Genomic DNA, 17,078 nt, shown 5'->3' on the forward strand with positions numbered 1-17,078 from the left:
GGAGAGCGAGGGAGGGAGGGAGACAGAGGGAGAGCGAGGGAGAGGAGAGGCAGACAGAGGGAGAGTGGGGAGAGCGATGGAGAGCATGGGAGAATGCGGGAGAGCAAGGGAGAGAGAGCGAGGGAGAGGCAGACAGACAGAGGGAGAGCACGGGAGAGTGCGGGAGAGTGAGGGAGAGCGAGGGAGAGCGAGGGAGAGCGAGGGAGGGAGGGAGGCAGAGGGAGAGCGAGGGCGAGGGAGAGGCAGACAGAGGGAGAACGGGGAGAGCGAGGGAGAATGCGGGAGAGCGAGGGAGGGAGACAGAGAGAGAGCGAGGTAGAGGCAGACAGAGGGAGAGCAAGGTAGAGCGAGTGAGGGCGAGGGAGGTAGACAGAGGGAGAGGCAGACAGAGGGAGAGCGAGGGAGAGCACGAGAGAGCGAGGAGGGAGACAGAGGCAGACAGAGGGAGAGCGAGAGAGGGAGAGCGAGGAAGGGTGACAGAGGTAGAGGCAGACAGAGGGAGAGTGAGGGAGAGCAAGGTTGAGCACGGGAGAATGCGGGAGAGCGAGGGAGTGAGACAGAGGCCGAGGGAGGGAGGGAGAGCAAGGGAGAGAGTGAGGGAGGGAGACAGAGGGAGAGCGAGGGAGAGGCAAAGAGAGGGAAAGCAAGGGAGATCGCGGGAGAGCGAGGGAGAGGCAGACAGACTGAGGGGGAGCGCGGGAGAGTGAGGGAGAGCGAGGGAGAGCGAGGGAGAGTGAGGGACGCAAGGGAGAGCGAGGGAGAGCGAGGGAGGGAGGGAGACAGTGGGAGAGCAAGGGCGAGGGAGAAGCAGACAGAGGGAGAGTGGGGAGAGCGGGGAGAGCGAGGGAGAGCGTTGGAGAATGCGGGAGAGCGAGGGAGGGAGACAGAGAGAGATCGAGGTAGAGGCAGACAGAGGGAGAGTGAGGGAGAGCGAGTGAGGGCGAGGGAGGTAGACAGAGGGAGAGGCAGACAGAGGGAGAGCGAGGGAGAGCAGGAGAGAGCGAGAAGGGGAGACAGAGGCAGACAGAGGGAGAGTGAGAGAGGGAGAGCGAGGAAGGGAGACAGAGGGAGAGGCAGACAGAGGGAGAGTGAGGGAAGAGCAAGGTAGAGCACGGGAGAACGCGGGAGAGCGAGGGAGAGCGAGGGAGGGAGACAGAGGCCGAGGGAGGGAGGGAGAGTGAGGGAGAGAGCGAGGGAGGTAGACAGAGGGAGAGCGAGGGAGAGGCAAAGAGAGGGAGAGCCGGGGAGAGCGAGGGAGGGAGAGCGAGGGAGGGAGACAGAGGCCGAGGGAGGGAGACAGAGGCAGACAGAGGCAGACAGAGGGAGAGCAAGAGAAGGAGACAGGCAGAGCGAGGGAGAGCGAAGGAGAGCGAGGAAGAGCGATGGAGAGAGACAGGCAGACAGAGGAAGAGCGAGGGAGTGCAAGGGAGAGCGAGGGAGGAAGACAGAGGGAGAGCAAGGAAGAGCGAAGGAGAGGGAGAGCAAGGAAGAGCGAAGGAGAGGGAGGGAGACAGAGGAGCGAGGGAGAGCGAGGGAGAGCCAGGTAGGGGGAGGGAGACAGAGGAGTGAGGTAGAATGAGGGACACAGAGCGAGGGAGGGAGACAGAGCGAGAGTGGGGGAAGGAGAGAGAGGGAGACAGAGGGAAGGAGGGAGAGGGAAGTAAAGAGAGAGAGAAGGAGCGAGAGGGAGAGGGAAATAGAGTGAGGGAGAGGGAAATAGTGAGGGAGAGGGAAACAGAGTGAGGTAGAGGGAAACAGAGTGAGGGAGAAGGAAACCGGGAGAGTGTAACAGGGAGAAGGAAACGGAGAGAGAGGGAGACAGAGAGAGAGTGAGACAGTCAGAGTGAGTGAGACAGAGGGAGAGAGGGAGTGAGACAGTCAGAGTGAGTGAGACAGAGGGAGACAGAGAGACAGAGGAAGAGAGAGGGAGGGAGAGAGAGAGAGAGACTGAAAAAGAACGAGAGAGAGAAAGAGATGTGTGTGTGTCAGGTCTAGTGGCTCAGTGGATGAAGGCGTCCGCTGCAGGGACCAGTGATCAACTTCATGGTACCAGTTTTTTTTGTTGCTCTAGCCCCGCCCCTCTCCCACTGACCCCGGCCCCACCGGTGCGGCCCTCAGTCACAAACCACACTGTAAATTTGGACCCTGAGAGAAAGTTTGTGAGTACCCATGGTCTAGGTATACACCAAGTTCTTTCTGGTGATACCAGCTAATAAGGTAGCAACCCCTCACAAAAACATACATTTAACCTGCAGTGATTCTATCCTTAAAATGAATCGACCCATTAAAATACCCAACTAGTTTAAAGGGTTGACCACCATAACCTTAAGAGGAAATATCCAGTTTGAACAAATTGTTTTCAAAGAAAACATTAGGAACTAATGTTATCTTCGGACCAGAATCGAACAACATAGAAACAGAGGTCCCATCAACTTGTACTACTTTCCAAGGTCCTCCAGTACCATCTTGAATTTGCATAATGATTTCATCATTAGATGAGTCATCAACAAATTCACAACTAACTTCTGGAATTTAGTGTTTTGTATAAAATTGCCTTTAGCATTAGAACACAGGCAACAACTTAAAACGTCCTTTCTTCCCACATTTCTTGCATGTAGTTTTCCAACCCACACATCCTTTAAAATTGGCCAAATGTCCAAGATCACCACACCTATAATATTTCCCTGGATTAGACTGTAAACCATTGCTACAATCTTTTTGAGGTGGACATGAAGTGAAACTAGTATTGTTCTTTTTGCGCACAGAAACAGTTTGTGCTGTTTCTTCTTTGAAGATAGTACTACATTTCTTTATCTCCTCAACACATGCTTTACTATGTTCAAAGTTTTTGGCAAGTGTGACAGTCTCTGATAAGGAGGGGTCATCATTTTCCAAAAAGCTCTCTCTAGCTTTCTCTACACAACATCCTAACATGAACTGATCACAAAGTCTTTCTTCAATGTTGACACCAAAAGAACAAGTGGGCGCGAGTTTTCTTAAAACAGAAACATATTCCTCAACTGATTCACTGGACTTCTGCATTCGCTTACCAACTTGATACCTTTTTAAATCCCTTGAAACTTTAGGTATATAATGTAGATCTAATTTTTTATACATGTTTCATATTTGTTTAAGTCATTGCTTAATTCTGAAGACAACTCAGGTAAGTGCTGAAAAACGCCTTTGCCTTCAGAGCCAAGACAATGAAGTAATAAAGCCATTCTGCGTTACGCACTTAAAGATGTTCCACACAACCCTGCATAATTTATAAAAACATTCTTCACTTTTTTCCATTTGATTTTTGGTTCCCCTGGATTCATAAGGAAGAAAGGTGGAGGAGAAACATTCTGCATGGTGTCGCAATTCAGAGTTGGAAGACTTTGAAGTAGAAATTGAAATAAAGGTTTTTTATGTGTGAGGAAGATGGTAAATAGTAAATAATGACAAATGTTGTCGTATTGTAAAGCTGAAAAATGTAGGTGTGCCCGTCACCGAGCAACAGTTCCAAGAGCAGTGCAAATATGATCACTGATTTGAAGATAAAACTTGAAATAAGAATAATATAGTTAGAGCAATGCGGATCGGCAACGATGCACTGGTAGATGCAGTGTAATTGAAGTAGTGCTATTGTTATTAAAATGCCTATTACACAAAGCAGAAAAAAGGCTGTGCGCATCAGCGATTAACAAATCGTATGAGCACAGGAATAAGCTGTTTGCAAGTATTAAATAGACCAGAGGCTGTGCGCATCAGCGATCACTGAATGAGCTGCACGCAATAGTCGAAAGATGGTCCAAGTTGCTAGGTAACCAACAGCAAACATCTAGGAGGCCTCTTCAAAATGGCCACATGTTACGAGACGGCATGACGTGGAGGGAGCGTCAAGTCTCCTCGCACTTAGAAACGCCGCCTGAAGATGAGCGAGCAGGCAGTGAGGTCCCCATGCACGCCCACACGCCGAGGAGAACGTAGCAAGGCCTCACACGTGGGTTTGAAGTCCATCACATGCTCAGAAACTGGAGCCCTTTGTACCCCAGCACTTAAAAGAAAATGGGGCCAGAAGGGGACGCAGGGAAGAAAGCGAAAGTCCCAAACCAACCACAGACTGTTAAGTAAGGAGTCCGAGCGGTGATTCTTCAAGTAGTTTATTGAAGTAGGAATATAGAAGCACAGGCGGAGCCAGCAACACATCTCATAGCCAAGCAGCCAGGACGTAACTGACACACAAGAAAGAATACAGTCGATGCATGCAAAGGTAAACATTCTATAACCAATTGGTCTCTAATGAGGTCATCATGTAGGTTGTCGAACTTACAGTCAATAGCCAGTTTTTTTAAATCATCCAACCACTCATCAACCAATTCTTCTTTCTTCTGTTTCCTTTGGAAACATTTGTGCCTTACAACACCTATGCATACTTTGGGAGCAAAATACCTGTCCATATCAGCAATTGCGTTATCAAACTCACTTAAGTCAGTATCCACCACTTTTTGCATTTGTGAGAAAGTTTTTAAACCTTTAGGCCCCAAGGAATGTAATAGTATCCTTTTCTTTCGCTCAGGCTTCATTTTGCCATCTTCATCAATGGCACAAATATAGTTATTAAAATACTCCTTCCATTCCACCCACTTCATGTCAGGTTGAGAACCTGTAGCCCAAAAAGGTTGTGGGGGACTAATAACGAAATTTTGTTGGGCCATTGCAGTATCTTTGGTTTGATCACCAGTATCCATAAACGAAATAAAATGAAAGAAAAGAAGTAGAAGTACAATAAGATACTGCACGTAAATGTAAAAGTAAGTGTTCCGACAGTCTCACCTGTGCTCCTCGTGAAGAATGGTCAATAAGTGATTCCGCTTGTAATAATGATTGTGCCTGTTCCGTGTAGGCACTGTGAAGGAAAGGCAGCGTGAAGCGGCGTGTGAAATTGACGAACGCTGACCGCTGAAGTAAATTCCCCAAAATGGCCGCTACGCAGGGTCATGCAGCGTGACCTTACGCGCCTCCGTCACTCTGTTATTGCGAGTGTAATGATGTAGGAGAGTCGCGTAGGTAGTAGTGGTTGCGCAACATGGAGCGCGAGTGGAACTTTGTTCGGCAATTAAAAGATGCAGGCGGATGCCGTCTAAAATCGTAAGTGGTAACGATTTTTCTTGGGCCTACCTTAAGCAGCTTTACAAAGTCCATCCGTGGTTGTACTAGAAAGGGCGGAGTAGCGGTCCATAGGTGCGGGGAGAGTAGAAAAAGTTGATGAATCCTCCGGTATGGGTTAAAGTGTTCCAAGATGTTCTCCTTCTTTTTTTTTTTTTTAAAAATACGTAAAAAAAAAAAATGAAGAGATTAAAGATTCAGATCCCTCGTCGTCGCCAGTTGTTAAGTAAGGAGTCCGAGCGGTGATTCTTCAAGTAGTTTATTGAAGTAGGAATATAGAAGCACAGGCGGAGCCAGCAACACATCTCATAGCCAAGCAGCCAGGACGTAACTCACACACAAGAAAGAATACAGTCGATGCATGCAAAGGTAAACATTCTAGAAGCTCGCAACAGCACGAGCCTTAAAGCTACACTAATGAATAAATCACAACATAACACAGACCCTCCTTACTTCAAAGGACGCTATGAAGCTTGGAAGCTACTTTGTGGAGGGTGAGTAAATAGAAGCTCGAACTCACAGTGCGTCGTCGTCCTCTTGTTCAGGGTGTATATGTTGGTCTGGGGTCCGGAAGTAGGGTGAGTTACTAATGCAGGGTGATGTATTTGAAAACGAAGTGTCCGATGTTTAGAAAAGACTTTTGAGTTGAACTGTTGTCATCCAAGAATGGATCTGCTCTTCTTCAAGTCGTCGCCAATGAAATGAAGTAGGAGACAGTACTGAAGTACAGATTGTGAATGCTTTATTCAAGTAGGATGGTAAACTCTTCAGCCTCAGTAGCTGTAACATAGTGTTAGCTGTTTTACAGGATAGTACAGGAGGCAACACTATGGCCTTCATTGAATATTATACCCTTATAAGGTGTGTATCTCTGAGCAGACTGAAAGCCAGGCTTTTACTGAAGGATGTGACCTTAACCTCAGCCCGAGAGACTTTTCATAACCAGGTTGCCAGGTCTCCAGCTGAGATACAGGCACTAGTCCAAACAAAGTTCCTGCTCCATTTCGGAAAAATTGTACATTGTATCTTTAACATGTCTGATAGGTTCTAGACTATTGACTTTGAGCACCTTTCAGACAATCTTTGGAGTTATTCTACCATTAATACACTACATATTAGGAAGTGTTTTGGAGGGCTTCCGCTGGTTATATTACTTGTAGGGGGTACGCAATTGACGGCCCAGTTTTGAAAGAGATAAAAAAAGCACTCCTGGTGCGACGTTGCCGTGAACGCATGGTACTCTATCTGGGTGCATCTCGGCTTCGGGAGCTAAATGAGCATTAGTTCCTTTCGTTCAAATCAGTCTGGGCTGACTGCATCTTGCCTGTGCTCTGCTGCCTATTCAGCAGATATTAATGCATGTTGGACATATGTCTGACCCTTCTATCGATTGCTCCACCAGATGTTGCCCTTAAAGGCCTATGTGTTACTTTGTCTTTAGCCCCTGCCCAGGACATACCCAGCAGGATTACTATCTTCAGTATAATGACTCTGTACAAAAGTCACCGCTATCGTTATCCTTGGACGACAAGCCCACAGTGCCATTACACACCTAGGTAGAACCCCTGAGGGAACCTTTTTTGGGTATAAAATAACCACTTCTTCGCAGGGTTACCAGAGGAGAAGCTTCTATGCGGACACAAGACGCTGAGATTCATGTGCGCAGAAACTCCAGCAGGAAGTGGTCTGACATCCCTTGTGGGGTGTCCTACTCGAGACAAAGACTGGGTCCTTCATTCGCTCCTATCAGGTAATGGGGTTGGCTTTTACTTAGGGGATTCTTGGCATTACACCCACATACATGCTAGGTACACTTAGACAGGGTTTGCATCAAAGGAGTACACTTGATTACTGTCATATATCTATATGCCTGCATATATTCAATGACAGAATGCACAATGGCAGAATTCTACCTTTTATTTACTCTGTTGGTGCTTGAAATTATATACATCTATTTCTGTCTAATGATTGTCACATTAAACATACTAGAATGACGCTGGTTGAATAAATGCTTATTGAAAACGATCACATCGTTTTTTCTGTGTATTTCTCTCAGACTAAGTGGACACGATTGACTGAGCGAAAAGTACTGTACTGTTTCCATGATTCTTGAAGGAACAAGGGTTGTCATGTTCGAAAGTTGCCAGAAACTATTTGCTCCTTGGTAAGAGGGCTCATAGTGGCACTGTAAGCTAGCTGGTCTAAGGGCTAACATATCCTTTGGGGGTGTCTGCAATCGGTCTGGACCCCAATCCCTTAGTTTATGTTGTCTAAACGTGCAGATTCTATATAGATTCATAGGAACTATATGACATGGAGGGTGTGTTAAGAATTTTCAGCTAGAATCTCTACCAGATAAGGCATTACCAAAGGCAAGTAACTTGTACATCTGAAAGACTTTTTATTCCTTACCTTAGAATAAATACCCAAGCAATACCTGCCCGTAGCAGATTAGACCAAAATATTCTGGAGGACCAAACAGGCACAATGCCACCAAGACAGACCTGTCTCTCCAGACAGTAATGTTTGGTGAATGTGTGCAGGGATGCCCATGTTGATTCCTGACAGATGTCCAGGACAGGGACTCCACGAGCTAACGCAGTGGTCGCAGCCTTCGGCTGTGGTGGAAAGAGCGTGCAAGCCATCAGGGGGTTACTTGGTGGCCAGTGCATAGCATATTTTAGTGCAGAACACTATCCATCATAAGACAGTTTGTTTCTGCACAGCCCTACCTCTTTACTATGACATACCCTATGAACAGTAGATTATCCACGCTGCATATGTCATAAAGCAAAAGTTCCAATGGAACAGTAACAACAAAACAATTCTAGAAAACACCAGGCAATCAGCCTCTTTTAAATAAGGGGTAAAGGAGAGAAAGGAAATGTCCCAATGAGAAATTCAACGATGAGACTTCATATAAACGATGAGACTTCAAATAAACCAGGGTAGATGAAAGGTAAGTGAAAGCTCCAAGATCCATAAGTTCACGAAAGGATATCTGAAAAGAAAAGAAGTGTAAATAAATCCAGAAATATAAACAAAGATAAATCCTGAAAAAGAATTTAAAGAGTTTAAAATAAAGCAATTTATTAATTGTAATATGATCATTGTAAGAGTAATATTATCAATGTAAAACAGTGAGAGAAATATTATTAACCATCAACCACCCAGGGAAGGGTGGGAGGGATAATGCTAGCCTCCGTGTCTTTAATGAAATCCAGATTCTCTGGTCATGTTGATAGGAGAATCGCAATTTCATTACAAGACCGGAGGCTATCATTATGCATGTTGGTAGCTTTGTAAAACAACATCAGACATGTGAGATATAGGTTTACAATAATGATGAGCAAAGGTTCTAGAATTTGACCAATCAGCAGCTTTTAGAATATCATCTAACTTACCTCCTGACCAAAAAGACTTACTGGCCATAGCACCTCTGATAGAATGTGGTTTGAAGATGTTTAAATCAATGCATAATGCTAGCCTCCGTGTCTTTAATGAAATCCAGATTCTCTGGTCATGTTGATAGGAGAATCGCAATTATCCACCAAGAAATCTCTAGTGAGATCAAGGGAGAACGCTTTATTTTGGGTCTAGTTGGTGGAGTCTCTCCACTTACTTGGAAGAATGAGGCGGATAAAGAAGGTAGAAAGGTGATAATTGGGTCTAAATGAAAAGGTGTTACAACCTTCAGGAGGAAGGAGGCACATGTCTCAGATTCAGATTGCCTCAGTAGAATGTTGTGTAGGGAGGTTGCACCGAGAGCGCTTGCAGTTTGCTGACCCTCCTAGCTGATGTTATGGCCACCTGAAAAACTGTTTTTAATATGAGTAGGAGGAGTGGCATTTGTGCAGTGGCACGATGGGTGTAAACATGAGAAATGTTAAGACAAGACTGAGGTCCCATTGCTGCATGATGTAGGAAACAGGTGTTGAAGCCCCTTCAGAAAAACAGGCCAACAGTTCACTTAAACAAACAAGCATTTACAATTCAATGGTTTCGCCTTTGGAAAAGTTAGAGCTATTGGCATTGTAAATGACAACATTTGTATTTATGTGTTGGTTTTGAAAACAGATAAATAAATGGCATTGTCATTTACATTACGCTTAGCTTAATCTCTCGCAAATGTGAGACCTATTGTACCCTACGGACGAGCTCAGCAGACAGCAACTACTACCACACACACACACCCAGAGCCACACACACACACCCAGAGCCACACACACACACACCCAGAGCCAGCCACACACACCCAGAGTCAACCACACACACACCCAGAGCCACACACACACACACCCAGAGCCACACACACACACCCAGAGCCACACACACACACAGCCAGAGCCACACACACACACACACCCAGAGCAACACACACACACAGAGCCACGCACACACACCCAGAGCCAAACACACACTCAGGAGAGCAAGCACAGCAAGGGGCAGGGAAGCAAGCACAGCGAGGGGGCAGGGAAGCAAGCACAGCGAGGGGGCAGGGAAGCAAGCACAGCCAGGTTGCAGGGGAGCAAGCACAGCCAGGGGAAGGGGAACCAGGGGGCGGATGCCCATCATCTGCACTGGCACACCTCTGCTTTGTGCCGTCACAAAGATACACTGTACAGGACAAACATCAACTGCAACCTACATGTCTGATATGCACACCTAAAAGGAACAACTGCACTCCTAACTCCAAAATGCCAGCAGACACATACATTGTGTGTACCTAGAGCCATTTCAGGAACCTTTTCTTAGCGCCACCACCTTACCTTCACACTCGGGCAACTCCCCAGGCGGGGCACAAGCCTTGCTCACTTCTGTAGCTTTTCTTGAGGAAAACTGAGAAATACAAATAGTATGTACTGGCACCAAGTTCGCACATGTGGTGAAAGTGCACGAGGTGCACTTCAGTTGAGCTACCAACTAAACATATGATTGTGTGCACTATACAGTCACAGAAAGCCCAGCAACTGCGTCAGGCTGCATATAAATGAAACAAAAATGACTCTTACGTGAAGCCTTTTTGTTCCAGTCCCTGTTCAGTATGTGTTATGGGAAAGTCTTAAATATCGGTAGCCGCCGCTGCAAACAATGGAAACTACGAGGTGCCAGGAAGTGCACTGTCTGCACCCGCAGAGTGCACTAAAAGGTCCCTTCTGGAGAAAGCATGGGATTTAAAAATACTTTTCCCCGCGTTTCTGCTACTTTTAGCAAGTTTGGGGCAGGGTGTACGCTTCGTAGCGCTCCTGTGCGCTCCGAACGGGAGAAATGGACGGCCCCTACCAATGCTCACGCATCTAGCGTGAAAAATGGACGGCCCCTACCAATGCTCACGTATCTAGCGTGAGCAACCGTACGTGGCATACAGCTTCGCAATGAGGATTGAAGCGTACGGGTCTTTTCAAAGGGGGGTAAGCGGAAGCGTACAGTTCACCAGGCAATATGAAGCGCACAGTTTATAATCCGGCAGAGTACAGTGGGAGAGCACGATTCTTTTTAAAGGCAGTCCAGATGGGCAGAATGATGCACACAGGTTACGGGCGAGCTGCCAAGCGTACAGTTAGTTTTCCTGAAGCGCACAGTCTTTTCGATGCGCACCGTACCGGCGAGATGCCACCCACAGTACGGGGCGCAAAGGGTCAGCCCGACTACCAACAGACACGAAGAACAGTACACAGAGACGACAGGACACGGAAATCGCGCAACCCACCCCTGCAAAAGACACGTCCAAAATGGCCAAAACATGCCGAGAAAAAAAAAAAAAGAACCGCCCATCGCCGCAATGACGTTCTACAAGGGGCGGAGAGGGAAACAATTCCCGGAACGCCCACGAATCGCCTCGGACAATGACGGACAGATCTCTCTTCCAATGGCTAGCCTCCATTTATGGAGCTAGCCAATGGAAGAGAGAGGCGGGACAAAGCCACATACTGTTCTAATATAAGATTTCGCCTGCGCGAACGCTGCTGTGCAGCGGACGCCAGGCGAAACCTAAAAAGGATGGTCCGGCAAACACAAGAAAGTCAAAATGGCTGATAAGTAACCCTTAACAGTGCCCAAAGCGTAAGCCCGCTGGGCCAACAAAAGAGCAAACAATAAAACCTGGCTTAAGGCTGTAGAAAGAGGGTCGATGTTTTCGGATGCACACAATGCCACAAATGTGTCTCAAAAGAAGGCATACACCGTCTCGGTGGAGGGATGCCTGGCTGTCAGAATAACATCATAGACTTCAGGAGGAAGGTTGTAAGCTGTCAACGTTTGATGCTCAATCTCTACGTATGAAGACGCAGGGTGTGCAGATTGAGGAACAGGACCCTCACCTGTGGTTGCAACAGAAGATCCTACTGAAGGAGCAGCCTGATCGAAGGACCAAAGCTCATGCTCAGAAGTTTGGGATAGCCGACTCTCCATGAGAACTCTGGACAGGAGTTGTATTGGCAGAGAGGCGTACAGGAGGCTGGAGTTTCACTCGAAACAACAGACGTTGCTGAGTAAAAGCCACCCTGGAAACTCCTGCATGCAGAATTGCTGTCATTGGACATTTTCAGCGGTGGATCTAACCAAGGTACTCCACACTCTTGAAAGAGACCAGGCACCACCTCCTGATGGAGGCACTATACGTAATCCACTAGGTATCGACAGCGGAGTTTGTCTGCTCTGGTGTTCAGAGAGCCCGACAGATGTTGAACCAGGAAGGAAATGCCCCGACATTCCAGCCATGTCCACAGACAGACGGCCTCTTTACAGAGGGTGCACAACCCCACCCCACCCTGATTGTTGTAGGACCACGTGGCGATGGTGTTGTCCATGTACACCTGCACCAGCCTTCCCCTGATCGAAGGACAAAAGGCTTTTAATGCCAATCGGACCGCCCGAAGCTGCAGCAGATTTTAGTGGCACATGGACTCTGTCGGAGACCAGAGGCCTCTGATCTCCACCTTTCCAATGTTGTCGTCCCAACCCAGAAGTGGTGCCTCTGTTACCACAGTCAGTTCTGGCTGGGGAAGGGAGAGGGGTCTGCGCTGGCAACATTTTGACTGCAGATCTTTTGCTGTTCCCTCCGAGATCTGGACCAGGTTGAAGAATTCCATTGATGCTGTGTCTACTAGATCCTCCGGTCCCAATGCAGAGCCTGCATATGTCAGTGGGCATGTGTCACTAGCAGGATGCAGGCGGCCAAGAGGCCCAACAGTCTCAGAGTCAGCCTCACAAAAGTTCAGGTTAGAGGCTGAAACATCACAATCATAGCCCAGATAACCTGGACTTGCCTTTCAGGAGGAAAGACCCGAAACTGCACTGTGTCCAGAAATATCTCTGTTGGAAACAAGCATCTGAGAGGGAGTCAGGTGTGACTTCTGCAGGTTCATAGTGAACCCCAGTGAGTGCGGAGGTCCACCATTGTCTGGGGGGGGAGTGAAGTTTGCCTGGGGTGAGCCCACCTTTAACGGGAAGTTATTGAATTAGGGGAAGACTGGAAACCCTGACCTCTGCAGATGCGTTGCAGCCATCGCCATCACCTTGGTGAACACCCGAGGGGCACATGTAAGGTCAAAGTGGAGCACAGCAAACAGAAGGTGCTCCTTGCCTTCTTTCTTCAGGAATAGCTTGGGAAGGTGCAGGTCTAGAATAGGACAGAGGCCTCTGTCTTTTCTGGGCCCTAGAAAGCAGTGGAAATAGCATTCACAACGTACTTTCAATTCCAGCACCCTTTCTATGGTCCCTTTGGCCAAAAGGGTCAACTCTTCCTGGCCGAGCAAAGCAAGATGGTCCTCCACCAGCCAGTTGCAGGTAGGTGTCATGGGAGTGGGTATCCAGTAAAGGGATGGAGATACCACTCTAGACGATTTGTTGAACCCAGTTGTCTGATGGTATGAACTATATCACAAACCAACAGTGGAGAGAGGGTCAAAGGGATTCAGAATTTAAAGACCCATGCCTGGTTCAGATCCCCAGCTACACTATATGGAAAATACAAAAGAACACAGGGGTCTAGATGCCAGATAGTCTGACAGGGCTGCCAAATGAACTATCAAAGTCACAAGGGTGCCTAGGTCACCTAGCAGCAGCCTCTAAGATAAAGGTGAACAACAACACGTGGTGAAGAACAACAGACACTGTAAAGACACCACAACCATTTCAAAAAGTGGTTAACAAAATCAAACCTACGGGTAAAGGGTTACCATCAAAACGACTTTCTGATATCATATCATCTGGCCAACCCAGGTGTGAGTTGGCTAATCCCCTGATCATTGGGATAAAAGAGCCACACCATTAGTTGCTGGTCTTGGATTTGGTCCACCACCCAATACGGACGGCCGTCAAATAGCTGATCTTTGATAGTTGTAGTGAAATCACAGTGCAACAAAAAACATAAGTGGTGAATTAGAATAGGATGATGTGTCCTCCATTCAAAAATGTTTTATTCCTTGGCCGAACAACATCCCCTAATTAAAAACAAGAACAGTGCAAAGCAGACAGCAACAAATATCTGTCTAATAAGGGGCCAACATGTTTCTGCCTAGTGGACAACCTGTCCCATGGCTTTCATCAGGGCCTCTGTTCTTTAGGTAGTTGCACTTGTTATTTGAAAAATTGTGACTAAATCAGAAGACAAAACATACCAAAGAGTTAAATCATAAAGGTTGGAAACCATACAACCTGTACCAACCTAAGTACACAAATCCTCCATGTAAATTGGAACGATTTTCTCTAAAGAGAAAATATAAAATGATTACTGTCACGCCACCAGTGTCTACTATTCCTAACCCCAGGAGTGTCACCATGAACTTGTTAAAACAAATAAACAAATTTTGTTCACCCGTCTTGACAGGGGAAAGGACCTCACCTCACCTCGACCATTCTCAGGTTCTACGAGGCCCGCACTATGGATAGCTACATAGAGTCAAAGCGGTCTGCTACCTTACCTCTCCGTCGGTACCTCAAGCTCTCTTCTGAGTCTTGGGGGAGGCACCGATTAGGAGAGGCAAGGCGTTTTTATTAGGAGCCCAATTGTGGAACTACTTTTCCTCCGCCGATCTTATCAGTGCGCTTGCTCGAATTTCAAATATTTTGATGGTAGCAAGTAAGGCTCCTACCTTGCGATAGCTTAATCGTATCCCATGGCGTCTGCCAGCCGTATATCTCCTACGGTAGTTCCGCGGCATTCTCCCCAGACGCCAGGACATTCGCGCATGAACTCTCATGAAACGGACTACAACATGACGTCATACCGTCAATGTTTGTAGTTACGCCTGCGGAGCCCAATGATGAGTTCTTCGAAGCATGCAGTCTTTTCTCTGCGCCTAATGCCCCGGGTTAATTCGGATTGTTCATCCACAGCTTTGTTCTTTTTCTCTCATGCCCCGAACAAAGCCCCAATTTAAAAATTATGAACAACTACAAAGTGACGTCATGGCGTCCATCTTTGTAGTCCTACGGGTCGTGTTATTTTTGGAGATATCAACTATAGTGAAAAGGTCTACCTTCAACAGTGTAATGGATGGAGTAAGTTGTTCCATATAGGAGACATTAAGTTCACAATGTTACCCTGCTCGCAAACTATCTAGGCACGATTTAATGCAATTTAAAAATGTCATACTGGTCAGACTTTATCTGAAGCCAGATGTAGACTACCGGTACATTAAGAGTATAATTGGTGTCGGATTCAAACTACAGGTACACAATAATTATACCTGGTATCTCATATGAAGATACATGTCCTAGTCATGTATTCCCACCCCTGATTCAATTACCTGACATATCAACCTGTTATGGGTTAACCTTTCAATCAGCGGATGAGTCATTCACACATTTCTTGTAGAGTATCTGCAACCAGAGAACCAAACCACAATGGTGAAACGTAACCTCCATGTGTCATCTATATGTTGACCCAAATTTATAATGAGGTCCAAGGAATATCATCATTTAATCCCTCTGAGTCTGTGCGGAGTTTGTAGATCCATTTCTGTTCTTTTTGAAACAGATACCTGGAAACATCACTTGTATGCAAGAGTATAAAAGGCTTTTCTAAGACTGTCCACTGGAAGTCTGTTTCACTGTGTTGCTTCTCTAGGAAGTGTCTTGTAAGCTTCGTCATAGATTTTTTACAGCGAAAGGAGCTCTTATGCTCCAACATACGTGTGCGTACCTTACGGGTAATCATACCCACATACCTAGTGGAACAGGAACACGTTATCAAATAGATTAAATTGTTGCTATTACAATTACTGAAATGTAACTGTACCCAAGGTCTGTTGGTGCCTATGTCTATTTCAGTAGAATGCTTGGTCTGGGGGCAAACTGAACTGGTCTCACAAGGGTGGTGTCCTACTGCAGGGGGTAAATTCCAGAGAGTACCCAATGATCTTGTAGGACTCTCCTTTGGACGAGTATGAACCAAGCCGTCTCGAATGCTGCTTGCCCTTTTGAACGCAAAAAGCGGCAAGGCGATTTTATCATTGCTATGATTGAGAATCCGCCAGTGATTTCTGATTATTCTCTGAATGTTGTTACTCTAGTATTGAAAGTACTCACGAAAGTGAGTCTTCCAATAGGAGGTTTTGTGATCAGAGGTTCAAGGAGAGCATCCCGGTTGTTATTAATGGCTCTCTTGCAAGACTTCTTAACCCCTTTAGCGCGTCGAACATTCCGCCCCAGTGCGGACGTTCGATCGCGCTAACGGGATTCGGACGTCCAACGGTCGTGAGCAGCACCAGCGAGGTAGCGCGCGCGACGACCGTTGGACGTTCGAAGCACGGAAGGGGTTAATCAATGCTTTAGGATAACGTCTTTCTTTCAATTGTGCTGGCAGAATATTGGCATGGTAGTTGAAATCCTCATTGTTAGAGCAGTTCCTCCGGACCCGTAGGAACTGCCCATACGGTAAGTTGTCACGTAAGGACTTGGGGTGGTGACTATCGTAGAGAAGTAATGAATTTCTCGACATCGTTTTTTATATAGCTCACTCTGTAAGCCTACAGGTGTAACATGTATAGACAAATCCAGGAAGGCTAGTCTCTCTTTGTGTGCCTCCACCATAAACTTAAGGTATTGGTTCCTGCTATTTAGCCATGGATGGAATTCATTAACAGAGTCCAAGTTCCCTCTCCACACCACCAACACATCATCGACGTAACGTTTCCACCATCTGATTGATGCGTGGAAGGGGTTGGTGGGGGTGAGTATGTGCTGTTGTTCTAAATGGTGCACGTATAGGTTTTCTAGGCTCGGCGCAAAAACGCTGCCCATGCTCGTGCCAGATATCTGAAGGTAGATGTTGTCTTCAAATCGGAAAAAATGATCCTTCATGGCGATCCTAACTAGGGCCATGATGAATGACACAGGAGTTATGGTGTCACAGATGTTCTCATTCAAGATGGCAGTAACTACTTCTAGAGTCTCATCCTGGGGGATAGAAGTGTATAAAGACTCTACGTCAAAGGAGACCAAGAGGTCTCTTTCGGGAGCAAAATCAATTTCAGGAAGAACTCTAAGGACATCCTTTGTGTCCTGGAGGTATGTTGGTATTCTCTATACAACTGGCCGTAAAAAAACATCAACGAAGTTGGAGAGGGGCTCTAGCGCGGACCCTATCCCGGAAATGATGGGCCTACCGAGAGGTGGCCTTTGCGTCTTATGCACCTTTGGGAGAATGTAAAAGTATGGTGTAACCGGGTGCTCAGCTATCAAGAAAGCTGCCTCATTACAAGTAATCCATTCTTCGGATGATGCCTCCTCAACTAAGTACCTGATTTGTTTCAGGAGATCTTCAGTGGGATCTTGCTGTAAGATCAAATATGCATGTTCATCATGCAGTTGCCGTAAGCATTCTGTCGGGTAGTCGGTGGTGTTGAGAATGACAATAGAACCGCCTGGGAAACATCCTTTACAACACAACTTTTACCATGCAGTGCTATTACAACGCAGGT

The sequence above is a fragment of the Lissotriton vulgaris genome, unplaced genomic scaffold, assembly GCF_964263255.1.
Source record: "Lissotriton vulgaris unplaced genomic scaffold, aLisVul1.2 SCAFFOLD_1430, whole genome shotgun sequence".
Classification (NCBI taxonomy): Eukaryota; Metazoa; Chordata; class Amphibia; order Caudata; family Salamandridae; genus Lissotriton; species Lissotriton vulgaris.